Here is a 27304-nt window from a genome sequence, read left to right as displayed (position 1 = left end):
ATATGTTCCTTATCTATCTGGTACTGCCAGAATTTAGAATCAATTTTACTTTCTGCCATAGTGTTTTATAATTCTTAACGGCTCTAGATGTTTTCCTAGTTTCTTTAATACTTCATGTATACAACATTGCTGTGGAAATAATTATGTTGCCTTAACAGAAAAATAAATTAACATTAATACTACAAGGAGCGAACTTTTACTTTTTTCATATTCTGTACTAATAAAAAATTTTTTCCAAGAGATTTCAATAAATTAGTGATGCAACTGCTACAAAGTTATTAACATTTGGCAATGCCTAAGCTATGTCTTTGAAAAACGGATGCAAAAAATAAATAAATAAATGACTGCAGAGGTTGATTTTCTTTTTTAATTTATCAGAAAATAACAAGAATCAGTAACTATGTAATAAATGAAATTCAAAATGAGGTCAGATTTAAATTTATCAAAATTAGTCAGACATTTACATTTATGAGCATAACTAGTTTCCTACCTGGTAACCCACCAAAACCTACTCATTCCAGTTCATGATTAGGCAAATGTACTACAAAACAAAGATTTTTAAAGGCCTATGTGGTATTAGCTATCATATTAATTGGTGAACACCTAAATGAATTGGCAAACTACTATTCACAGTCAAATTTCAGTAACAAGTCAACAAAATTAAAAATATGAATTTAGATAATATTTCATAAAATAAAATTTATATATATAGCACTAGTACCCTCAATAATTTTGCTATTTAGAAACTGTCCCTAGTCAACCGACTTATTATTTAAGTAGTACATTACAATAACTTTGACCAAAAAAGGGCTTTTTCCCAAAAGCTTTTTGTAAAAGAAAAAAAGGATGGAAATAAGTTCAAAGATGAATTTCAGAAAAGTAATTTAGAAAAACCTAAAAGAGGTGCAAATGCCCTACAATCCAAAATATACAAGCATGTTCACTGCAACATGGTTTGTAAGAGAGAAATACTGAAAGTAACCTGTAGTAGGAGATAAGTTACCAAAATAACAACCTCCCATTATCTTTGGTTGGTTGGTTTGATTTGGCTTTGAGATATAATTGGCATATAACATTGTAACTTTTAAGGCATGCAATATGTTGATTTGACACATTTATACATTGCCATATGATTACCACCTTAGTGTTAGCTAAGTCATAATTATCATCTCTTTTTTGTTTTTTGTTTGTTTTTTTAAGATTTTATTTATTTATTCATGAGAGACACAGAGAGAGAGAGAGAGGCAGAGACACAGGCAGAGGGAGAAGCAGGCTCCATGCAGGGAGCCCGACGCAGGACCCGATCCCTGGACTCCAGGTTCACGCCCTGGGCCGAAGGCAGGCACCAAACCACTGAGCCACCCAGGGATCCCCTATCATCTCTTTTTTGGAAACATTTAAGATTCTGTCTCTCAGTAACTTTAGCGTATATAATACAGTATTACTGACCATAATCACTATGCTGTGCATTGGATTTCCAGAACTTATTCATCTTTGTAGCAAGTTTGTACCCTTTAACAACATTTCCCCAGTTTTGCCACCCCCAGCCCCAAGTAACCACCATTGTGCTGTGTTTCTATGAGTTCAGCCTTTTTAGATTCTACATATGAGTGATATCACTGCAACATTTGTCTTTCTCTGTCCGACTTCTCTAACTTAGCATTATGACCTAAAGGTCCATCAAGCTGTCACAAAAGGCAGGATTTCCTTCTTTCTCATGACTGAATAATACTCTATTATGTATATGTATATACACACACATACTACACCTTTATTCATTCATCCATTAATGGGCACTTAGATTATTTCCATATCTTGGCTACTGTGAATAATGCTGCAATAAAATTGGGAGTGCAGATGTTATCTCTTCAATATCCTGCTGTCATATCCTTTGGATATATACCCATATGCTGAATCATATGAAATTCTTCTTTTAGTCTTTTGAGAAACCTCCATACTGTTTTCCATAGTAGTTAAATGAAGTTACATTCCCACCAACATTGCACAAGAGTTCCCTTTTCTGCACATCTACATCCACCACCACGTGTTATCTTTTATCTTCTTAGATGGGAGGAGGAGCTTAAAACAACACACAGTTACTCTCTTACAATTCTGGATGTCAGGGAGGCCTGGGTGGCTTAGCAGCTGAGCATCTGCCTTTGCTTAGGGCATGATCTCAGAGTCCCAGGATCAAGTCCCACATCGGGCTCCCTGCATGGAGCCTACTTCTCCCTCTGCCTATATCTCTGCCTCTCTCTCTCTCTCTCTTTCTCTCTCTCTCTCTCTCTCTCTGTCTTTCATGAATAAATAAATAAAATCCTTTAAAAAAATAATTCTGGTGTCAGAAGCTCTAAATCAGTTGCACTGCCTGAAATCAAGGTGGTTAGCAGGGGTGTCCTCTCTGCACCACTCTAGGGGAAAATCTATTCCTTTGCCTTTTCTAGCTCCTAGAGCTGTATTCCTTCCATTCCTTGGTTCATGGTCCCTTATTCCACCTTCAAAGCAAGAAGCATAGCATTTTGCTTTACCCATCGCATTTTCTCCTATAGTAGAATCCCCTTCTGTCTTCCCCTGGTAAGAATATTTAGGACTGTATCATTGAGTCCACTTAATTAATCCAGGATATTCTTCCCATCTCAAGATTCTAAATTTAATCACATCTGCAAAGTCCTTTTTGCTATAAAAGGTAATGTATTCATTTTCTCAGAGTCCAGAGATTATAACATAAACATATTAGAGGGTTATTATCCAAGCTACCACATGGGGCAAAAGAGATCTTTTCCTTTTTGATGATAGCCAATCTAACAGTTATAAGGTAATATCTCGCTGGGGTTTTGATTTGAAACTCTCTGATGATTAGCAATATTGGGTACCTTTACATAGACATGTTGGTCCCTTGTATGTCTTCTTTGGAAAAAATATCTATTTGGTTCCTCTGTCCATTTTTAATCAGATTGTTCATATTTTTGTTACTGAGCTGTATGAATTCTTTATGTAAAAAAAAATGAATTCTTTATGTACTTTAGACATTAACACCTTATCCAATATATGGCTTGCAAGTATTTTCTCTCATTCTGTAGGATGCCTTTTCATTTTCTTGTTTCTTTTGATATGCAGAAGCTTTTTAGTTTGATATAGTCCCAACTTGTTTATTTTCCACTTTATTGCTTATGGTTTGGTATCATACCAAAAAATCATTGCCAAGACCAATGTCAAGGAGCTTATCACCTAAGTTTCCTTCTCATTCTATGTTTTCAAGTCTTACTTTCATATCTTCAATTCATTTTGAGTTGATTTTTTTGTGTATCATGTAAGATAGGGGACCAATTTCATTGTTTTACATATCAAATCTTCAATCCATTTTGAGTTGATTTTTTGTGTGTATCATATAAGATAGGGGACCAATTTCATTATTTTACATTATAAATGTAAAGTTTTCCCAACACTATTTATTGAACAGACGATGCTTTCCCTACTGTATATTCTTGGCTCCTCTGTTTTAAACGGATTGACCTTTTACGCATGGGCTTATTTCTGGGTTCTCTATTCTATTTCATTGATCTGTTTGTTTTTATGCCAATATCATACTGTTTTGATTACTATCCTTTTATAATATAATTTGAAATGGGGGTGAGCACGTGGCACTTGGATGGTTTAGTTGGTTAAGCATCTGCCTTCAGCTCAGGCCCTGATACCAAGGTCCTGAGATCCAGCCCCATGTCAGACTTCCTGCTCAGTGGGATATTTGCTTCTTCCTATGCCCCTCCTTCTTACTTGTGCACTCTCTCTTTCAAATAAATAAAATCTTTTTAAAAAAATTTTTTTAAAAATTGAAATCAGGAAGTGTGATCACTCATCTGTTCTTTCTCAAAACTGTTTAGGCTATCTTTATGTTTCCATACATATTTTAGAACTATTTGTTGAAATATGTGAAAAATGCCATTGAAATTTTGACAAAGATTACACTGAATCTAAAAATGCCTTTGGATAGTATAGACATTTTAACAAAATTAAATCTTTCAATCCATGAGCATGAAATATCTTTCCACTTATTTGTGTCTCTTTCAGTTTCTTTAATTAATGTGTGACAGTTTTGAGTGTACAGATCTTTCACTCCCTTGGTCAAATTCATTCCTCGGTACTTTATTCTTTTTGATGCAGTTGTAAATGGGATTTTTTTTCTTAATTCCTCTTTCTGATCGCTTGTCATTAGTGTATAGAAACACAAGAGGTTTTTTTACATTAATTTTGTATCCCACAACTTTACACAATTAATCAGTTTCAACAGTTTTTTTATGGGTCTTTTCTATATATATCATGTCATCTTCAAGCAGAGACAGTTTTACTTTTTTTCCTTTCTGACTTGGATGACTCTTATTTCTTTTCCTTAGCCTAACTGCTCTGGCTAGGACTTCCAGTACTGTGTTAAATAAACATGCAGAGTTGGCATCCTTGTCTTGCTTCTGAGCTTAGGTGACAAGCTGAAAGCCACCATTGAATATATAACATTAGCTGTGGGCTTGTAATATATGATCTTTATTCTGTGGAGGTATGTTCCATCTATACCCAGTTCACTTAGTTTTTTTCTTGACTGGATATTGAATTTCATCAAACTATTTTTCTGCATCTGCTAATATGATTTTTATCCTTTATTTTGTTAATGTGGTGAATTACATTTGTTGAAGATATTGAATCATCCTTGCATGCCCTGAATACATTCCACTTCCTGATGCTGTACAATCTTTTAATGAACTGTTGAATTCGGTCTAGTAATATTTTGTTACGAATTTTTGCACCTATATTCATCAGGAGTATCAAAAATGTTTTTCCTTGTAGTGTCCTTCTGGTTTTGATATCAGAGTAATCCTAGCCTCATAAAATGAGTTTGGAAGTACTCCCCACTCTTCAATTTTTGGAAGAATTTGAGGATTGTCATTAATTCTTTAAATCATTGGTAGAATTCACCTTTCTTGATTTTTTGTTTGTTCAGAGGTTTTTGATTATTGATTCAATCTCCTATCTTCTGATTATCTATTTCCTTATGATTCAGTCTTAGTAGTATGTATATTTCTAGGAATTTATTCCATTATGTTTAAGTCATCAACTTCTTAGCATATGCTTGTTCACAACAGTCTCTTATAATATTTCATATTTCTATGGTATTACTTGTAATATCTTATCTTCATTTTTAATTTTATTTGAGTCCTTACTACATTTTTTTAGGGAGTCTATCTAAAGTTTTGTCTATTTTTCCCCTTTTTCAAGTTTTTATTTAAATTTCAGTTAGTTATCATACAGTGTAATATTAGTTTTAGGTGTAGAATTTAGTGATTCATCATATAATATATAATAACATATAATAACACCCAGTGCTCATCACAACCAGTGCCCTCCTCAATATCCATCAGTTATTTCACCCACCCCTCCACGCACCTCCCATCCAGCAACCCTGTTTGTTCTCTATAGTTAAGAATCTGTTTTCTGATTTGCCTCTTTTTTTTTTTTTTCCCTCCTATGGTCATCTGTTTTGTTTCTTAAATTCCACATATGAGTGAAATCATAAGGTATTTACCTTTCTATGACTGACTTATTTCACAGCGTTATACTCTCTAGCTCCATCCATGTTATTGCAAATGGGAACATTTCATTCTTTTTTATGACTGAGTAATATTCCATTGGGTAACACACACACAGACACCACTTCTTTATCCATTCATCAGCTGATGGACATTTGGGCTCTTTCCATAGTTTGGCTATTGTTGATAATGCTGCTATAAACATTAGGGTGCATGTGTCCCTTCCAATCAGTAATTTGTGTTCTTTGGGTAAAAACCTAGTAGTACAATTACTGGATCATAGGGTAGCTCTATTTTTAACCTTCTGAGGAACCTCCATATACTGTTTCCCAGAGTGACTGCACCCCACCCACAGTAGAAGAGGGTTCCCTTTTATCCACATCCTCAGCAACATCTGTTGTTTCCTGTATCATTAATTTTAACCATTCTGACTGGTGTGAGGCAATATCTCATAACAGTTTTCATTTCTATTTCCTTCGTTGACGTTGAGCACCTTTTCATGTGTCTGTTAATTATTTGTATGTCTTCTTTGGAAAAATGTCTATTCATATCTTCTGCCCAGGGATCCCTGGGTGGCGCAGCGGTTTGGCGCCTGCCTTTGGCCCGGGGCGCGATCCTGGAGACCCGGGATCGAATCCCACGTCGGGTTCCCGGTGCATGGAGCCTGCTTCTCCCTCTGCCTGTGTCTCTGCCTCTCTCTCTCTCTGTGTGACTATCATAAATAAATAAAAATTAAAAAAAAAATACATATCTTCTGCCCATTTCTTAACTGGATTATTTGTTTTTTGGATGTTGAGTTTGATAGTTCTTTATAGATTTTGGATACCAATCCTTTATACATTTGCAAATATCTTCTCCCATTTTGAAGGTTGCCTTTTAGTTTTGTTGACGGTTTCCCTGCCTGTGCAGAAGCTTTTTATCTTGATAAAATAATTCCCAATAATAGTTTATTTTTGCTTTTATTTCTCTTGCCTCAGGAGACTATCTAGTAAGAAGTTGCGACAGCCAATGTCAAAGAAGTCACTGCCTGTGTTCTCCTCTAGGAGTTCAATGGTTTCCTGTCTCACAATTAGGTCTTTCATCCATTTTAAATTTGTATTTGTGTATGGTATAAGAAAGTGGCCCAGCTTCATTCTTTTGCGTGTTATTATCCAGTTTTCCCAACACCATTTGTTGAAGTGACTGTTATTTTTTAAGATTTTGTTTATTTATTCATGAGAGACACAGAGAGAGAGAGGCAGAGATATAGAGGGAAAAGCAGGCTCCACGCAGGGAGCCCGAGGTGGGACTCGATCCTGGGACTCCAGGATCATGCCCTGGGCTGAAGGTAGGCGCTAAACCACTAAGCCACCCAGGTATCCCAAGACTGTCTTTTTTTAATTGGATATTCTTTCATACTTTGTCAAAGATTACTTGACCATCGAGATGTGGGTTCATTTCTGAGTTTTCTAGCCTGTTCCGTTGATCTATGTGTCTGTTTTTGTGTTAGTACCATACAGTCTTGATCACTATGGCTTTGTCATATAACTTGAAGTCTAGAATTGTGATGCCTCCAGTACTGCTTTTCTTTTTCAAGACTGCTTTGGCTATTTAGGGTCTTTGTGATTCCATACAAATTTTTGAATTGTTCTAACTCTGTGAAAAATGCTGTTGGTATTTTGATAGGGATTGCATTAAATGTGTAGAGTGCTTTGGATAGTATAGACATTTTAACAATGTTTGTTCTTCCAATCCATGAGCATGGAATGTCTTTCCATTTTTTGTGTGTCCTCTTCAATTTCTTTCCAGTGTTCTGTAGTTTTCGGAGTACAGGTCTTTTACCTCTTTGGTTAGTTTATTCCTGGGTATCCTGAGGTTTTTGGTGCAACTGCAAATGGGACTGATTCCTTGATTTCTTTCTGTTGCTTCATTAATGGTGTATAGAAATGTAACAGATTACTGTACATGGATTTTTGTATCCTGCAACTTTACTGAATTCATGTATCACATCTAGAAATTTTTTGGTGGAGTCCTTTGAGTTTTCTACATAGAGTATCATGTCATCTGCAAATAGTGAAAGTCTGACTTTGTCCTTGACAATTTGGATGCCTTTTATTTGTTGTTGTTGTCTGATTGCTGAGGCTAGGACTTCCAGTACTATGTTAAATAACAGTGGTGAGAGTGGACATCCTTGTCTTATTCTTGACCATAGAAGAAAAGCTCTGTTTTTCCTCAACAGGATTATATCAGCTGTGGGTCTTTTGTTATATGGGTTTTATGATGATATGTTACCTCTATCCCTACTTTGTTAAGGGTTCTTATCAAGAATGGATACTATACTTCTGTCAGATGCTTTTTCTGCATCTATTGAGAGGATCATATAGTTCCTATCTTTTCTTTTATTAATGTGGTGTATCAAGTTGATTGATTTGCAAATATTGAACCACTTTGCAAATCAGGAATAAATCCCACTTGAATGTAGTAAATGATTCATTTAAGGTATTGCTGGATTCTATTTCCTAGTATTTTGTTGAGAATTTTTGCATGTATGCTTATCAGGGATATTGGTTTGTACTTTCCTTTTTTTTTTTTAAGATTTTATTTATTTATTCATGAGAGACACGGAGAGCAAGAGGCAAAGAGAGAAGCAGGCTCCATGCAGGGAGCCCAATGTGGGACTCAATCCCAGGATTCCAGGATCACACCCTGGGCCAAAGGCAGGCACTCAACCGCTGAGCCACCCAGGTGTCCCTGTAGTTCTCTTTTTTAGTAGTCTTTCATTTTAGAATCAGGGTAATGCTGGCCTCATAGAATGAGTTTAAAAGTTTTCCTTCCATTTCTTTTTTTTTTTTTTTTTTTTTGAACATTTGAGAAGAGGTATTAACTCTTCTTTAAGTGTTTAGTAGAATTCAATCATGAAGCCATCTAGCTCTGGACTTCTGTATGTTGGGAGATTTTTGATTACTGATTCAATTTCTTTGCTGGTTATTGGTCTGTTCAAGTTTCCCATTTCTTCGTATTTCAGTTTTGGTGATTTATATGTTTCTAGGATTCTATCCATTTCTTCCAGATTGTCTGAATTGGTGGTATATAATTTTTCATAATATTCTCTTATGATTGTTTGTATATGTGTGGTTTTGGTTTTATTTATCCTCTCCCATTTGTGATATTATTTATTTGGGTACTTTCTCCTTTCTTTTTGATAAGTCTGGCTAGGGGTTTACCAATTTTATCAATTTTTTAAAGAACTAGTTCCTGGTTTCATTGATCTGTTCTATTCTGTTCTAATCTAATTTCTAATCTAATTTCTATTCTAATCTTTATTATTTCCCTTCCACTGGCTTTAGGCTTCATTTGTTGTTCTTCTAGCTCTTTTAGGTGTAAGGTTAGTGTCTTTGAGACTTTTCTTGCTTCTTGAGGAAGGAATGTATTACTATATACTTCCCTCTGTAAAGGCCCATTTGCTGCATTCCAAAGATTTGGGGACATCATGTTTTCATGTTCATTTGTTTCCATGTATTTTTTTTACTTCTTTAATTTCCTGGTTGACCCATTCATTCTTTAGTAAAATGTTCTTTAACCTCCATGTATTTGTGGTCTTTCCAAATTTTTTCTTGTGGTTGACTTCAAGTTTCACAGCACTGCAGTCAAAAAGGATGCATGATATGATCTCAATTTTTTTGTACCTGTTAAGGCCTGATTTGTGACCTAATATGTGATCCATTCTGGAGAATGTCCCATGTGCACTTGACAAGAATTTATATTCTGCTGCATTAGGATTAACTGTTCTGAATATATCCATTAAGTCCATCTGGTCTAGTGTCATTAAAAGCTTCCTTGTTGACTTTCTGCTTATACAATCTGATGTAAATAAGAATGTTAAAGTCCCCTACTGTTATTGTATTATTATCAATGAGTTCCTTTATCTTTCTTATTGTTTTATATATTTGAGTGTTCCCAATTTGGGGGTATAAATATTTACAATTGTAAATTGTATGGATAGACCCCTTTATTATGATATAGTGCCTTTCTTCATCTTGTTACAGTCTTTGGTTTAAAATCCAGTTTGTCTGATACAAATATTGCTACTTAGGCTTTCTTTTGACATCCATTAGCATAAATCGTTCTCCATCCCCTCACTTTCAATCTGCAGGTGTCTTTAGGCCTAAAACGAATCTCTTGTAGGCAGCACATAGATTGGGTTTTTAATCCATTCTGATACCCTGTCTTTTGCTTGGAACAGTTAGTCCATTTACACTCAGACTAATTATTGATAGATAGGTACTTAGTGCTATTTTGTTACTTGTTTTGTCATTTCTGGAGATTTTCTCTGGTCCTTTCTAGTCTTTGCTGCTTTGGGCCATTCTTTCCCATTCAAAGAGTCTTCTTTAATATATCTTGCAGGGCTAGTTTAGGAGTCAGGAACCCCTTTAGTTTTTGTTTGTCTGGGAAATTCTATTTCCTTCTATTATGAATGATAGCCTTGCTGGACAGAGTATTCTTCCCATGCAGCACAGTGAATACATCAACGTTCTGTGGAGAGAACAGAGCAGAGCAAGAGGCAAAGAGAGCAAACACAGCTGGTATTACGGGTCCTCCCTTGTAAGTTAGGGACTTCTTCTTTTGTCTTGCTGCTTTTAGGATTTTTTTTCTTTACCACTATATTTCACAAATTTAACTACAATATGTCTTGGTTTCTGTTGATTTTTATGTGAATTCTCTGTGGGCCTCCTAGATTTGGAAGTCTGTTTCCTTTCCCAGATCAGGTATTTTTCAGCTATTATCTCTTCAAATAAACTTTCTGCTTTTTATGTCTTCCTCCTCTTATGAGATTCCTAGGATGCAGATGTTATTACATTTGATAGAGGCACTTAAGTCTACTTTCATCATCCAAAAATTTCCTTTCTTTTGTCAGCTTCATTATTTTCCATGATTCTACCTTTTATATCACTTATTCGTTCCTCTGCTTCTTCCATCCTATGGTCATTACATCCAGTCAGTTTTGAATTTCTGTTATTGCATTTTTCATTTTGGCTGGATTGTTTTTCACCTTTTATTTCTTCAGTAAGGATCTCCCTGGTGTCTTCCATTCTTCTCTCAAGCCTAGCTAGTATCCTTATGATTATTGCTTTAAATTCCGGTTCAGGGGGCACCTGGGTGGCTCAGTGGTTGAGCGTCTGCCTTTGGTTCAGGTCAGGATCCCAGAATCCCGGGATCCTGGGATCAAGTCCCACATCAGGCTTCCCACAAGGAGACTGCTTCTTCCTCTGCCTATGTCTCTGCCTCTGTGTGTCTCTCACGAATAAATTTTTAAAATCTTAAAAAAGTTTTTAAATTCTAGTTGAGGCATATTACTTACTAATATCTGTTTTGATTAGATCCCTGGCCATAAACTTTTCTTGTTCTTTCATTTGGGATGAATTCCTCTGTCTTGGCATTTTGTCTAGATCTCTGTCTTCTTCTACATGTTAGGAAAGCCTCTTACATTTCCCGCTTCTGAGAGTAATGGCTTTATGAAGAAGAGACCATATAATGTCCAGGGCCTGGTGCTTCAGGAGGTATCTCTGGTATGTGCTATGTGCATTCTGCTGCTGTGTTTTGGCTGCTCCATCACTCAGGTCACTTATCTGAAGGTTTCTCCTTACCTGCAGTGGTGAGCATTTGCACCTTGGCCAGATGGCAAGTTTTAACTAGGTGTGCTCTGATCTGCTTGTTAAATGAGACTTGATGCTACTTCCACTAGAATTGATGATTTGCAGAACTCTATGGTGCATGCAGGAGTTTGTGCTGGTCTTCTGGGGGAGAGTCCCACCGCACTCATTCTTAGGCACATCTGCCAGAGAAAAGCAATACCAGCAGAGTGCAGAGGCTAGGACTAGGTATAAGCATGTTAAGCAGTGAGTGTTGGTGCTATGCTGTTTACTGAAGTGTGTTTATGCTGAGGGCTGGGGGAGGAAATGGCACCAGCCCACTCCTTTGTCCCCTGAGAGGGGAATATGTACTTGCTGCTCTGAGAGATCAGAGGAGTGAATAATTGCTCCTCATGCATCACAGACATTTTTCAGATTGTTAATTTCACACTGTCTGTCTCTGGGTCATTTACCTGCCTGGAACAGCACAGCACACCTTGGGCTATACCCTAGCCAAGGTCTGCTGACTTTTAAAATTCTAAACTTCAGAGACCTGGTGTGACAGGGACTTGTGCTAGTCCTCCAGGAAAGGGTCTCACCATATGGGACTGATGCAGGTTTGACCTGGAAAGGCAGTCACACCAGAACACAGGCAAATGGGATTTGCAGCAAGCAAGTTAAACAGCCAGTGTCCCAGTTAGCTGCCCTCAGCAGGTGTCTCTAGATCTATGGGGGCAGGGAAGGGAGATAGCTCCCACTGGTTCTTTTGTTCCAGAGAAGCAATGCCACCTCTCACAGACGTGCTCCAAAAAGTATGAAGAATCTCTCCCCATCCCCCTTATGTGATCCTCAGATTGCAGTCTGCCCCAGTGATGTTTGCTTGCCTCCTCTCCAGGAGTAGGGCAGCACCCTCAGGACACTATGCCACTTAAGCCTGAGGACCTCTAAAACGTTTTTCCGCCCCACTAGTGGCAAAAACTCATGAAATTCAGCCCATCTTGTCTTCCCAGTCAATGGCTTTGGGGAAGTGTTATCCTTGTGTCTATCCCTACGCACTTCACTCTCTCACCTTTCTCCATGACCAGGGCTCTCTCCTCTCCACAGCACCCACAATCCATTTCTCCTCTGAACCATTTCTCTGCACTTCTTACCTCCTCAAAGAGGCTTCTCTCTCCTCTCCCAAGCTGTGTAATTTGTTCAATCAGTCCTCAATTTCTTGAGGATTGAGATGATTTGATACTTATCTGGCCATGTGTGAGGGATGAGGCAAGCATAGGGTCCTCCTCTACGCAGCGATCTTTGATTTTCTTTTTTTTTTAATCTATTTTTCAAAGGCTCTTAGTTTAACGGAATTTGTCTATTATTTTTTAGTCTCTATTTCATTTTTGTCTGCTCTGATCTATGTTAATTCCTTCCTTCTACTAACTTCGGGATTAGTTTGTTCTTCTTGTCCAGTTCCTTGAGGTGTGAAGTTAAATTTTTTATAGAGCTCTTTTTTTCTTAATGTAGACATTTGTCACTATGGGCTTCCCTCTTAGAAATGCTTTGGCTGCATCCCATGTGTTGTAGTATGCTGTACTTCCATTTTCATTTGCTTCAAGATATTTTTTTATTTCCCTTTTGATTTTCTTTGATCCATCTGTTGTTCAGTAGCATGTTATTCAATCTCCACATTTTGTTAATTTTCCAGTTTTCTTCTCGTAATTGATTTCTAGTTCCATTATCACTGTTAGAAAAGATGCTTGAGAGGCTCTTAAGTGACTCAGTCAGCTAAGCATCCAACACTTGATTTCAGCTCAGGTCATTATCTCAAGTTCATGGGATCAAGCCTCACATCAGGCTTCATGCTAAGCAGGGAATCTTCTTGGAATTCTCTCTCAGCCCCTCTCCCCTGCTTATGCACTAGCTCTCTCTCTCTCTCTCTCTCACACACACACACACACAAAAGATGCTTGATTTCAATATTCTTAAATTTATTAAGATTTGTTTTGTGGCCTAACTTTTGATCTACCCTAGAGAATGTTTCATGTGCACTTGAGAAAAATGTGTATTCTGCTGCTGTTGGATAAAAGGTTCTGTAAATGCCTGCTACGTCCATCTGGTCTAACATGTAGTTTAAATCCAATGCTTCCTTTACTGATTTTGTCTGGATGATCCATTCATTTTTGAAAGTGGGGAAAGAGAAAGAAAGAAAGAAAAGAAAGAAGAAAGAGAAAGAAAGAAAGAAAAAGAAAGAAAGAAGAGAAAGAAAGAAAGAAAGAAAGAAAGAAAGAAAGAAAGAAAGAAAGAAGAAAGAAAGAAAGAAAGAAAGAAAGAAAGAAAGAAAGAAAGAAAGAAAGAAAGAAAGAGGGATACTGAAGTCCCCTACTACTATTGTATTGCTGTTTCTCCCTTCAGGTCTATTAATATTTGCTTTATATAGTTAGGTGCTCCTTTTGCAACTTTTAAGATTTTGTTTTTTCCTTTTCTTTCTCAAGACACAATAGAAAATATCAAATATAACCAACTTCCTCATTATACCTGACTTCTGAAATTTAGTCAATTCTAAATCTGAGATTTCCAATATATAATTTCCCTAATCTATTCCCTCTTGTTATGCTGTACACACACACACACACACACACACACACACACAAACTTGTATTTCACCAGAACTGTTAAACATGCCTGTTAAGCAAACTATACTTCTTATAGTAGATGCTGTGGTGTACTGCCCACATCCCTCTTCAGGACAAAGGCATGCAATCCCCCAATATGTCAAAAGTAATGCTACTGATAGCTTAAAATGGATTACCTCCCCGGGAGGCCAAAGGAAGCTGCCTCATCCAAATTTATGAGCCTCCCCAAGGTCAGTACACATCCAGCCACCCATGGACAAGGACAAACAAAACCCCAGCTCCTTTGTCTCAAGTCAGGGCAACCCTGAAAGGCCATCCTACCTCCAGAACTCCCCTTGAGATGGCTTAAAGCCTTTGTTGCTACTTCTCCCTCTTCCTAGTTCTCCCTCCTTCACTACCTCCCAGGAATTATCAAAAGCACTCTCCAATAAACTTCCTGCAGATCAACTTCCACCTTGAAATCTATTTCCTGGGAAACCAACCTAAGATAGTCATTCACTACTCTCCTCTAGTTATTCTGCCACTATGTCATCAAAATTGGCTTTTCCTCAAAATTATGCTCTCTTCCTCAGTGCCATTTTCAAGAATTTTACTTCACTACTTTAAGTAACTCACTTCCCTTGACCCCTCATCAGTAAGCATTTAACTTCATAAAACTGACTAGAAAAGAGGGAGTAATTCCCCTAATTCAAATATTTATCATTTTAAGTAATAGTTACTCAGGGTTTCTTTACTATTATATAATATACTTAGAGAAAAGCACACAAACCATATGTGTACAACCCAGTTAAGCTTTCCAAAGTGAGTACAACTGTGTAACAGCACCAAATTATTAAACAATTATCAGTGCTCCAAAAGTCCTCTTTGTGCTCTCAGTCATCAATACTTCCTTAGGTTAATTACTTTGCTTACTTCAATAACTATAGGTTAATTGTCTGGTTATGAACTTTATACAATCTCTTGAATCTGGCTTCTTTTTTTTTAAGTATTTTTTTTAATTTTTATTTATTTATGATAGTCACAGAGAGAGAGAGAGAGGCAGAGACACAGGCAGAGGGAGAAGCAGGCTCCATACACCGGGAGCCCGACGTGGGATTCGATCCCGGGTCTCCAGGATCGCGCCCTGGGCCAAAGACAGGCGCTAAACCGCTGCGCCACCGAGGGATCCCCATCTGGCTTCTTTTATAAACATTATGTTTGTGAAAGATACATCCATGTTTCTGGGCTGAATATTCGTTCTTTCAATTGTATTATTATTTGGTATTCAATTATATGAATATATCATTGTGTGTTAATCCATTCTGTTCTTTTTAAAAAAAATATTTATTTATTTATTTATTTATTTGTTTGTTTGTTTATTTATTTAGAGAAAGAGAGTGAGTGCAAGCAGGGGGAGGGGCAGAGACAGAGGGAGAGAGGAAGCAGACTCCCAGCTGAGCACAGAGCCCCATGCAGGGCTTGATCTCAAGACCCTGAGATCATGACTTGAGCTGAAACCAGCAGTTGGATGCTAAACTGACTGAGCCACCCAGGCGAGCAGGGGCAGCAGCAAGCAGAGGGAGAGGCAGAAGCAGAGAGCCCAACATAGGGCTTGAATCCAGGACCCTGAGATCATGACCTGAGCTTAAACAGATGCCCAACTAACTGAGCCAACCCAGTGCTCCATTCTGTTCTTTTATTTTTTCAAGATTTTATTTATTTATTTGAGAGAGAGAGAGAGAAAGAGAGAGAGAGAGAGAGAGAAAGCACGAGCAGGGGGAAGGGCAGAGGAAGAGCAAGAAGCAGACTCTCTGCTGAGCAGGGAGCCTGACTCAGGGCTCAATCCCAGTACCCTGAGATTGCAACCTGAGCCCAAGGCAGACCCTTTATCAACTGAGCCACCCAGGTGCCCCCCAAACCATTCTGCTCTTAATGAACACCTGGATTGATTCCAGTTTGGGGATAATAGTAAGCCAAAATATGGCCCTCCAGAGATGTTTACACCTAAATGTCAGAACCTGTAAATGTTTTCCTATGTAGCAAAAGGAACGTTGCTGATATGATTAAATTAAGAATATTGAGATGAGAACATAATCAACTATGCAGGCCAAATGTAATAACAGGTCTTTATAAGAGGGATGCAAGAAAGTCAGAAAAGAAGGCTACATGACCAGAAGCAAAAGGAGAAAAGGTAATGCAGGGCTATAAACCAACACAGCCTATGGAAGCTGAAAAGGGCATGAAAAAGGATTCTTCTCTAGAGTTTCCAAAAGGAAGCAGCCTGCCAGCACTTTGCTTTTAGCTCAGTAAGACCCATTTTGGCCTTTAACCCGAAAAACCATTTAAGAATAAATCTGTGTTGCTTTACGCCACTAAATTTGTGGTAATTTGTTACGCCAGAAATGTGAGACTAAACAGGAACATTACAAATAATGATGCTATGGATATTTCTTATTTTTCTTTTGGTGTGTACATGTATTCATTTCTGTTGGGTATATGTCTAAAAATGGAATTGCTGGGTCATGAATATCACATATTCAGTTTTAGGAGGTATTGTCAGTTTTCCATAGTGACTGAGTTATTTTAAACTCCCAAAAAGAGTGTATCTGAAGTGCAGTTAATCCATATTCTTGCCAACACTTAATATTGTTGTTTGCTTGTGTGTTTGCTAATCTCATGGGTACACAGTTTTGTTGTGATTTTAATCTGTATTCCATTATGACTAATCATGCTGACCACTTTTCACATTTATTGGCCATTTGTATAACCTCTTTTATCTAGTACTTTCACAAATGTCTTACTCACTTTTTAATTGAATGGTTTGTTGTTTTATTGAGTTATGTGAGCTGTTTACATATTCTGGATGAGTCACATAAATTAGGACCTTTTCAGAGTAAAAAAGGAACCATTCTGGTAGCTCTGCTGAGGATCCTTCCTTACAAGAAACAGATAGCTACAAGGCAGACATCGTGATTTGTTATCATAAGCATTCAATGTACTATGACTAAAAGTCTAAATTAAAAGATACTTCAGAAGAGGGGTTAAAAATATCTTCTATCTCCTTGGAATCTTCTGCAGATCCTAAACACTAATTACACACTTACTTTACACTATATATACGTTTAAATGAAAGAGCCCTCTAAGGTAAACAATTCATTCAGCTTCCAAAATAAGAACTTTCTGGAAACCAGCCATTCACAATTGCTAAACTCAAGCAAATGTATACCAGGCAAGTACCAGGGAGTCCCAGGAAGCAGGCAAGACCAAAAAGCATATTTTTACAGGGTAATTAGAGACATCTTAGAAAGAGAGAATGAAATTGTACTGAATGTAAACACCGTAGACAGAGAATGATGTTACTAGAGTAGTTACATATCAGGGAAAGTGAAGAAATAAATAGGAAAATGAATCTCCAGAAACAGTAACAAACTAGAGTAAAGAGTTCAGGATAAGGCTATAAACAGAGATAACCTGTTTTTATGTAACAAAGATTTAATGGAAACTATAGGAGGGAAGACTGGTCTAGGGAAGTTTTGTCTTGAAGATTCACTGCTGTAAAAACAGTAACAATTAGCACTCCACACCAGAATTATTATGGTTTTTAGAAATATCTTTTATCTAAAACTTTTTTTTATTTAATAAACTGCAAAAGCCTAGGGCAAATATGCTATCTAATTTTTCTTTGAACAACATCCAGGAAATGTTATCTATTAGATAGTTCCAAATAGATTACAATACAAGGAAGTAGTTCACCTCACAAAAGAATGAAGCCTACACATATTAGCCAGATGAAACACTTTTTGATGAGGGAAAGAAAACAACAGTTTACTTACTAAAGTCAATGGCCAATTGAGAAAGTTATGAGAAAAATGCAAAAACCTGAAACAAGTAAACACGATACTGACATATCAGTTCCGAATAACACAAATATCTAAAACCCAAACTCATTAAAGGCAGAAGTTAAATTCTGTCTTAATCACTAAGTTATTCTAGTCATTTGCTTTAAATAAGCTTGGTCTTATCTCAACTGAATTTCAGTATTTTTTTGTATTTTTTTTTATTTATTTATTTATGATAGGCACACAGTGAGAGAGAGAGAGGCAGAGACACAGGCAGAGGGAGAAGCCAGGCTCCATGCACCGGGAGCCCGACGTGGGACTCGATCCCCGGTCTCCAGGATCGCGCCCTGGGCCAAAGACAGGCGCTAAACTGCTGCGCCATCCAGGGATCCCCAGTATTTTTTTTTTTAAAGAAGCCAAGTTAAAAAAAAAAGAAGAAGAAGCCAAGTAATATTTTGAAAAGTATCTTTTGTCATTATTTTATCTGCTTCATTTTCCTTTTCTCCATCTAAGATTTTTTTTAATTATCATAAATCAAATTTCTTTTAAAATACAGATGGCTTTAAAACCACCCAAAATGATTTGTTTTAAAAAGTTCATTAGTCTAAGATTTTCATAATTTAACCTGTCAAACAATGTTCTAAAGCAAATGGTATAACCTGGAAAAAGAGGACACATTGAAGGAGTTTATAATACAAACTGACCTTAGGGTTGGCCTCTGATAGTTCAACTGAGCTTTCAATGTTTAATATGGAACTCTCTGTTGCTAAGCAACATGGTCAATAAAATGTTTGTTTAGTAGACATATGTGTTTTTTTATATGCTCAAGATCACTTTCTGTAGGGAATCACCCTCCCCCATGCTATGTGGTACTAATAAGGTTACCAGTGGAGCCAGGTAGGTAATTCAGCTCTGAGTAAATAGGGGACCATTATTTTTCTGCACAGAGTGATTGGTGTGAGAATGGGCATATGACTGAAGCAAAAATAATAAGAGTTCTTCCCTGGGACAGTAAGCAGACAGAATGGCACAGTGGTAAGCACACACTGTCTGCCTAGGTTTTAATTCTTGGCTCTATCACTAACTAGCTGAATGATTAAGCCAGTTACTTAACTGGCCTGTCTCTTAATTTCCTCACCTTTAAAATGTAGCTGCTAATAATACCTTTCTCATAGAATCATTATGAAAATTAAATACAGTAAAACATATAAAGCACTTAGCATAGTAACTGGCACATAAAAAAGCATTAAATAAATTTAATGTTAACTATCAGTTCCATTATTACTACTATTCCTACTGCTGTTGCTTTTGTTACTGGTCTTATAAATACATAAAAGTGCTATATTTAGACAAGGTGCCCTAAATAATACAAGTAGCCTGTCTTTGTCACTTGCAGAGCAGATGGAAAAAAGTTTTGAAGCCAACAAATAAAAGGAAGCAGAACCAAGAGAATAGAGAAGAGTCCCAAAGACATTCTTTGAGCCCCCGGATCCAACCATCTACTGGGCTTCCCAGTTATTTGAGCCAGTAATTTTTTTCCTTATGCTAATTTGAGGTTTTTTAAATTTAAATAAATAGTATTGATTAATAAAATATCTTATGCTAAAATCACAAAACAAATGAAAATGTACACACACACAGGGCTTTATTCTATATACTCAGATTATCAGATAAAGAGCTGAATACGACTCTACTGGGTGGTAATATCTGTTGCCTTAGAATCTTGGCCAAATCTTCACATTAATATCCTGTTTCCATTAATATCCTGTTACAGTATTTTCAGGAAATCTCAAGCAGACTGGTATTGGTAAGGTGGGAAAAGGGGAATAATGCAGTTGAGGTTGGAAAAGTAAATTGATCAAATTATCATGGACTTTATATGTCATATTAAAGAATTTAAAATTTATTCTGTTAAAAACCGGGATCCACGATGTTTTTAAGAAGATAAGTGACACTCATTACTTCATTCAGGAAGTATTTACTGTGTACCTACAATGTGCCAGACACTACATTAGAACATATAAACACATGAGATGCTTTAGTGGAATTTATAATACAGTGATCAGGTCTATGCTCTTTAAAGACAACACTGATGACAGATAAGAATGGATGAGGATACAGATAGATAAAAAAAGGAAAAAATAGAAGTAGACTAATTGTCATTAGCATCAAAAAAGACACCAAAATATCTACTTTTTAAGGAACGGATTTTAGAAAAACAGTAAGAAACAATTGCTTTTGTTAATAAATACTATGAGCTTGATTTGAACATTTTTCATTTAAGTTCTTTTTTCTAGAAGATCAGCTCCATGGAAGTTTCAGTCACTATTTAAACCCACGGTCTAGAATGGTGTCTAGCCCTTAGCAGATGTTCAATAAATGTTATTTTTAAACAAGGCATCTCTAAGAGTTATAGGTAAAAACATTCATTCAATAATGGATTTATTGCTAGATCTATTATGTGTCAGGCACTCTGCTAACAACAAAGAAAACACAATTCCTTGCCCTTAAGGATATCATCATCTGCTGGAGTATTCTTAACCTTTTCCATATCTAAACATATTTGCATTCTCTTGTCAAAATTTTTTTGTGAAAAAATGTTCACAGAAGAAAAGCATCAGAGAACTGACGGGGAAGGGGAGAGTAATTCATTAAAACATTTGATATTCACGTGAATTTAGTGAACTCATTAAAGAACTAAAAAAAATATCATTTTATCAGAGACAAATAAGTAATAAAAATAGGAAATGAGACTCAGAATTTTTTAAATCTTGAACTTTATTTTTTAATTGGTCTTTTTTTCCCAAAAAATTCTACTCTTTAGGTATTATAAATAAGATGAGGGAATGAGTATCATTGAAGGAAAAATAACCCTTATTTTGTTGTTAGAATTTGCAGAGTTTTAATATTATCTATTATTAAGTAGTAAATCATTCAGAAAGTTCAGTACTTCAAATTATTGTTAGTTAGAAATATTTAGGACAAGCCTTTTATCTAAACTTGACACACATGTAGTGCTTTCTACAATCAACAGGTCTTCTAAGCACAACATCTCCAAAGAAAAAAGAGCTTTAAATGATACACTGGACCAGATGGATTTCACAGATATTTACAGAACTTTACATCCAAACGCAACTGAATACACATTCTTCTCAAGTGCACATGGAACTTTCTCCAGAATAGACCACATACTAGGTCACAAATCAGGTCTTAACCAATACCAAAAGATTGGGATCATCCCCTGCATATTTTCAGACCATAATGCTTTGAAATTAGAACTAAATCACAAGGATTTCAAGCACACGGAGGTTAAGGACCATCCTGCTAAAAGATGAAAGGGTCAACCAGGAAATTAGAGAAGAATTAAAAAGATTCATGGAAACTAATAAGAATGAAGATACAACCGTTCAAAATCTTTGGGATACAGCAAAAGCAGTCCTGAGAGGGAAATACATCGCAATACAAGCATCCATCCAAAAACAGGAAAGAACTTAAATACAAAAGCTAGCCTTGCACCTAAAGGAGCTGGAGAAAAAACAGCAAATAGATCCTACACCCAGCAGAAGAAGAAAGGTTTTTTTGTTTTTTTTTTTTTAGAAGAAAGTTAATAAAGATTCAAGCAGAACTCAATGAAATAGAGACCAGAAGAACTGTGAAACAGATTAACAAAACCAGGAGTTGCTTCTTTGAAAGAATTAATAATATAGATAAACCATTAGCCAGCCTTATTAAAAAGAAGAGAAAAAAGACTCAAATTAATAAAATTATGAATGAGAAAGGAGAGATCACCACCAAAACACCAAGGAAATACAAACGATTTTAAAAACATATCATGAGCAGCTATATGCCAATAAAATAGGCAACCTAGAAGAAATGGAAGCATTTCTGGAAAACCACAAACTACCAAAACTGGAACAGGATCCTAGCCAATAGGATCCAACAATACATTAAGAAGATTATTCACCATGACCAAGTGGGATTTATCCCCGGGATGCAAGGCTGGTTCAACACTCGTAAAGCAATCAATGTGATTGATCATATCAGCAAGAGAAAAAACAAGAACCTTATGATCCTTTCAATAGATGCAGAGAAAGCATTTGACAAAATACAGCATCCGTTCCTGATCAAAACTCTTCAGAGTGTAGAGATAGAGGGAACATTCCTCAGCATCTTAAAAGCCATCTACGGAAAGCCCACAGCAAATATCATTCTCAATGGGGAAACACTGGGAGTCTTTCCGCTAAGATCAGGAACAAGGCAAGGATGTCCACTCTGACCACTGCTATTCAACATAGTACTAGAAGTCCTAGCCTCAGCAATCAGGCAACAAAAAGAAATAAAAAAGGCATTCAAATTGGCAAAGAAGAAGTCAAACTCTCCCTCTTCGCAGATGACATGATACTGTACATAGAAAACCCAAAAGACTCCACCCCAAGTTGCTAGAACTCATACAGCAATTTGGCAGTGTGGCAGGATACAAAATTAATGCCCAGAAGTCAGTGGCATTTCTATACACTAACAATGAGACTGAAGAAAGAGAAATTAAGGAGTCAATCCCATTTACAATTGCACGCAAAAGGATACCTAGGAATAAACCTAACCAAAGAGGTAAAGGATCTATACTCTAAAAACTACAGAACACTTCTGAAAGAAATAGAGGAAGACACAAAGAGATGGAAAAATATTCCATGCTCATGGATTGGCAGAATTAATATTGTGAAAATGTCAATGCTACCCAAGGCAATTTACACATTTAATGCAATCCCTATCAAAATACCATGGACTTTCTTCAGAGTTGGAATAAATTATCTTAAGATTTGTGTGGAATCAGAAAAGACCTCAAATATCCAGGGGAATTTTAAAAAGGAAAACCATAGCTGGGGGCATCACAATGCCAGATTTCAGGTTGTACTACAAAGCTGTGGTCATCAAGACAGTGTGGTACTGGCACAAAAACAGACACATAGATCAATGGAACAGAATAGAGAATCCAGAAGTGGACCCTCAACTTTATGGTCAACTAATACTTGATAAAGGAGGAAAGACTAGCCACTGGAAGAAAGACAGTCTCTTCAATAAATGGTGCTGGGAAAATTGGACATCCACATGCAGAAGAATGAAACTGGACCATTCTCTTACACCATACACAAAGATAAACTCAAAATGGATGAAAGATCTAAATGTGAGACAAGATTCCATCAAAATCCTAGAGGAGAACACAGGCAACACCCTTTTTGAGCGTGGCCACAGTAACTTCTTGCAAGATTCATCCGTGAAGGCAAGAGAAACAAAAGCAAAAATGAACTATTGGGACTTCATCAAGATAAGAAGCTTTTACACAGCAAAAGAAACAGTCAACAAAACTAAAAGACAACCTACAGAATGGGAGAAGATATTTGCAAATGACATATCAGATAAAGGGCTAGTATCCAAGATCTATAAAGAACTTATTAAACTCAACAGCAAAGAAACAAACAATCCAATCATGAAATGGGCAAAAGACATGAACAGAAATCTCACAGAGGAAGACATAGACATGGCCAACAAGCACATGAGAAAATGCTCTGCATCACTTGCCATCAGGGAAATACAAACCAAAACCACAATGAGATACCACCTCACACCAGTGAGAATGGGGAAAATTAACAAGGCAGGAAACCACAAATGTTGGAGAGGATGCAGAGAAAAGGGAACCCTCTTACACTGTTGGTGGGAATGTGAACTGGTGCAGCCACTCTGGAAAACTGTGTGGAGGTTCCTCAAAGAGTTAAAAATAGACCTGCCCTATGACCCAGCCATTGCACTGCTGGGGATTTACCCCAAAGATACAGATGCAGTGAAACGCCGAGACACCTGCACCCGGATGTTTCTAGCAGCAATGTCCACAATAGCCAAACTGTGGAAGGAGCCTCGGTATCCATCAAAAGATGAATGGATAAAGAAGATGTGGTATATGTATACAATGGAATATTACTCAGCCATTAGAAACGACAAATACCCACCATTTGCTTTGACGTGGATGGAAATGGAGGGTATTATGCTGAGTGAAATAAGTCAATCGGAGAAGGACAAGCATATGGTCTCATTCATTTGGGAAATATAAAAAATAGTGAAAGGGAATAAAGCGGAAAGGAGAAAAAATGAGTGGGAAATATCAGAAAGGGAGACAGAACATGAGAGACTCCTAACTCTGGGATACGAACAAGGGGTGGTGGAAAGGGAGGTGGGCAGGGGGCGGGGGGGACTGGGTGACGGGCACTGAGGGGGGCACTTGATGGAATGAACACTGGGTGTTATGCTATATGTTGGCAAATTGAACTCCAATAAAAATAAAAAATAATAATAAACTTGACACACAAGTCGGTTACAATGTCAGGATTAAAAACTAATCTAAGGGCAGCCCGGGTGGCTCAGCGGTTTGGTGCTGCCATCAGCCCGGGGCCTGATCCTGGAGACCTGGGATTGAGTCCCACATCAGGCTCCTGCTTCTCCCTCTGCCTGTGTCTCTGCCTCTCTCTCTCTCTCTCTCTGTGTCTCATGAATAAATAAATAAAATCTTTAAAAAATAATAAAATAAAAAAATAAAAATAAATTTAAAAAAATAAAAACTAATCTAATAATTTAGATAAAAGGTCTAGAAATAAACTCTATTATAAGTCTATAACAAAATAGTATGGAAGTGCATTATACAAAGAGGATACAAGGAGGTATCTATAGCAACATAAAGGAGGGCTACCGAATTCAGTTGTGAAGGATCTGTGAAAACTTCCCAGAAATGATACTTGAGAAGTCCTAACTGAGAAAAGTACAACTATTTGCAAGATACAAACCAAATAGTAAAAAACACAACAAACAAACAAACAAAACTATTGTATTTTTTAACAGTAGCAATGAACATTCCAAAAATGAAATTAAGGAAACAATCACATTTAAAAACAGCATCAAAAACAGCAACAGAACGAAAAGCTCTAGCTGGCTGAGTGAGGGATGGGTTTTGTGGTCCAGTACCCCAGGATTTTGGCTTAGTGACTACAATGTGAGGGCACATCAGTAGGCATTTTAAGGCTGATTATGTAGATTATATATGGCATATGACAATGATGGGTTAGTACCCTTAAAGACATCTAGGCTTGATTTAACTAATCTGAAAGGCTATATGTCCCAAGGCGAAGGAGAGCTCACAGTTCTGAAGGCTGTTCATACACCCAAATGGTAATTAAAATAAGAACAGAAGACTTTGGATAGATTATAGAATGCCAAGGAACTAGGAGCGCTAGAGCTCTGGAAACCCAAGATCTCAGGAATTACAAATGAAGACACCTCTTTGTAAAGAAGTCCAGATGTCTAAGAAATAATGTAATATGTTGATGCTTCCTAACCAAAAGTGAGTTGGAAGAAAGTGTGCCTAGTCTTCTCTGCCTTTGGACTTTAATGACTTCCTATTTTACCTCTCTGGATTGTTTCAAGAGCCCCTTGACAATCCAAGGAAAATATAAAGAGCTATTCATGTGATCACCTTCCTTTAAAAAAAATTAGCATCAAAGGGAATAAAATATTTAGTATAAATTTAATAAAAGAAGTATAAGACTTGTACACTAAAAACAACAAATCATTGTTGAAAGAAATTAAGAAGAGGTAAATAAATGAGAAGACATCCCATGTCTATGGATCAGAAGTCTTAACATTGTTAAGATTGCAATACTCACCAAATTGATCTGCCAATTCAAAGCAATTATCAAAATCCAAGTTGGCTTTTTTGCACATATTGACAAGAGGATCCTAAAATTTCAAAGAAAATTCAAAGGACCCAGAATAGCCCAAAAAATATTAAAAATGTTATTCACTTCATGATTTCAAAAGTTACTACACATCTACAATAATTAAAACAGTATGGGACACCTGGGTGGCTCAGCAGTTTAGCACCTGTCTTTGGCTCAGGGCGTGATCCCAGAGTCCTGGGATTGTCCCACATTGGGCTCCCTGCATGGAGCCTTGCTTCTCCCTCTGCCTATGTCTCTGCCTCTCTCTCTCTGTGTGTCTCTCATGAATAAATGAATGAAATCTTTATAAATGAAATCTTTATAAATTTATAAATCTTTATAAATATAAATATAAATCTTTATAAATAAATCTTAATTAATTAAATTAAACAGTATGATACCAGCATAAGGTGAGGCATAGAGGTCAATAGAATAGAACTAGAATAGAACTAAAATTCCAAAAATAAACCCTTATATCAATGATGAGCTGATTTTCAACAAAAGTGTCAAGACAATTTAATAGGAAATAAATGGTACCAGGAAAACTGTATATCCACATGCAAGAGAATGAAGTTAGACACCTACCTCACCTAATAGAAAATTAACTCAAAATGCATCAAAGACCTATGTGTCAGGTTAAAACAATAAAACTCTTATAAAAAAGGAGAAGTAAATTTTCCTAATCTTGGGTTAGGCAACATTTCTCAGACAGGACACTAAAGCACCAGTAATAAAAAGAAAAAAAGATAAGTCGGACTATGTCAAAATTTAAAACTTTGGGGAGTGCCTGGCTGGCTCAATCAGTGGAGCATGCAACTCTTGATCTTGGGGTTGTGAGTTCAAGCCCCATGTTAAGTGCAGAGATTACTTAAAAACAAAAAATCTTTTTAAAAAAACTTAAAACTTTTATTTTTAATGGACCTGATCAAGAAACTGAAAAAACAATCCGCAGAATAAGAGAAAATATTTTGTATATGTAAATAACATATACAATAAGGGACTTGCATGCAAGATCCACAAGCCTTAAAACTCAATTATAAAAAGACAACTCAATTTAAAACTGGGCAAAAGATCTGAACAGACACATATTCTAATTAGATAAAAGGATTGCCATTGAGCACATGAAAGATGCTCATCATCAGTAGTCACTAGGGAAATGCAAATCAAATACACAAAGAGGGACAATGAATATCTGGACACATGTTTTTAGTCTGTATGTCCATCAAGTCTCAAATGAAAGCACAAATAGGACCCAGCCAGAGTCCTCACCATAAGGCAGAACCATAGATATGGCTAAAAATTTATAGATGGAACTATGCCACTTAACTGTCTCTCTCTTTCTTGCTCTCAATCCTACAAAAAAGATGGTCATGCCTAATCCCTAAAAAGTCTGAACAGCAATGACAGGATAGTTGGAATATACCCACAGTCTCCCAAAATGACTAAAGGAGACAAAATTCAAAAAAAAAAAATTTTAAAAAAAAGGAGACAAAATTCAAAATTATAGGATCTGCTGTGCTTATTACAAATAAACATGTGAGGCCAGAGTTGAAAGAAGAGATACACTAGGCCAGAACAAAAGTTCTGTTCCTCCTCTATACAGAAGTAGGACCGAGAAAATGCAACAGACAGGCATTACAATGCAACAGATTGTGATCTGAGGCCATTAAAAACAGGCCAGGGAAAAATACTTGCCTATATAAAGATCTTGAGTAACCCAGTCAGATAGGTGCTAACTCGTTTTTATTGCTATCAAACAGCTAATATTTATGAAGTCAAGATATATTAGCAGCATACCTTTGTTGTTTTGTTGCTGTTGTGTTGTTGATGATAGTGTGAATACAGAAATTTTTTTTGAAGGGAAATGGTTCTCAGTGGGTCAGCACTGATAATTTATGTATCTCTTGATTTCCCCTATAGTCA

The 27304-nt window shown here is 36.7% G+C and overlaps 1 protein-coding gene and 1 long non-coding RNA gene across 41 annotated transcripts in view; one reads left to right on the top strand and one right to left on the bottom strand.

Annotated features, from left to right (window-relative positions):
• The window catches only part of RIMS2 (regulating synaptic membrane exocytosis 2), a 581405-nt gene that overhangs the window by 511409 nt on the left and 42692 nt on the right, over positions 1-27304 (bottom strand). The gene's annotated exons all lie outside the window — the stretch shown is intronic.
• LOC140603675 (uncharacterized) overlaps positions 18404-27304 on the top strand; it is a 32985-nt gene continuing 24084 nt past the window's right edge. For 2 of the 3 annotated variants that reach the window (XR_012006625.1, XR_012006623.1), the window contains exon 1: positions 18411-18518. This is a non-coding gene — a long non-coding RNA (uncharacterized lncRNA). Of the gene's footprint in view, positions 18519-27304 lie in introns of all 3 variants that reach the window. The other variant, XR_012006624.1, reaches the window with a different exon arrangement.

This window comes from Canis lupus, chromosome 14 (assembly GCF_048164855.1).
Source record: "Canis lupus baileyi chromosome 14, mCanLup2.hap1, whole genome shotgun sequence".
Lineage (NCBI taxonomy): Eukaryota > Metazoa > Chordata > Mammalia > Carnivora > Canidae > Canis > Canis lupus.
This window is presented reverse-complemented; position numbering and strand designations above follow the sequence as displayed.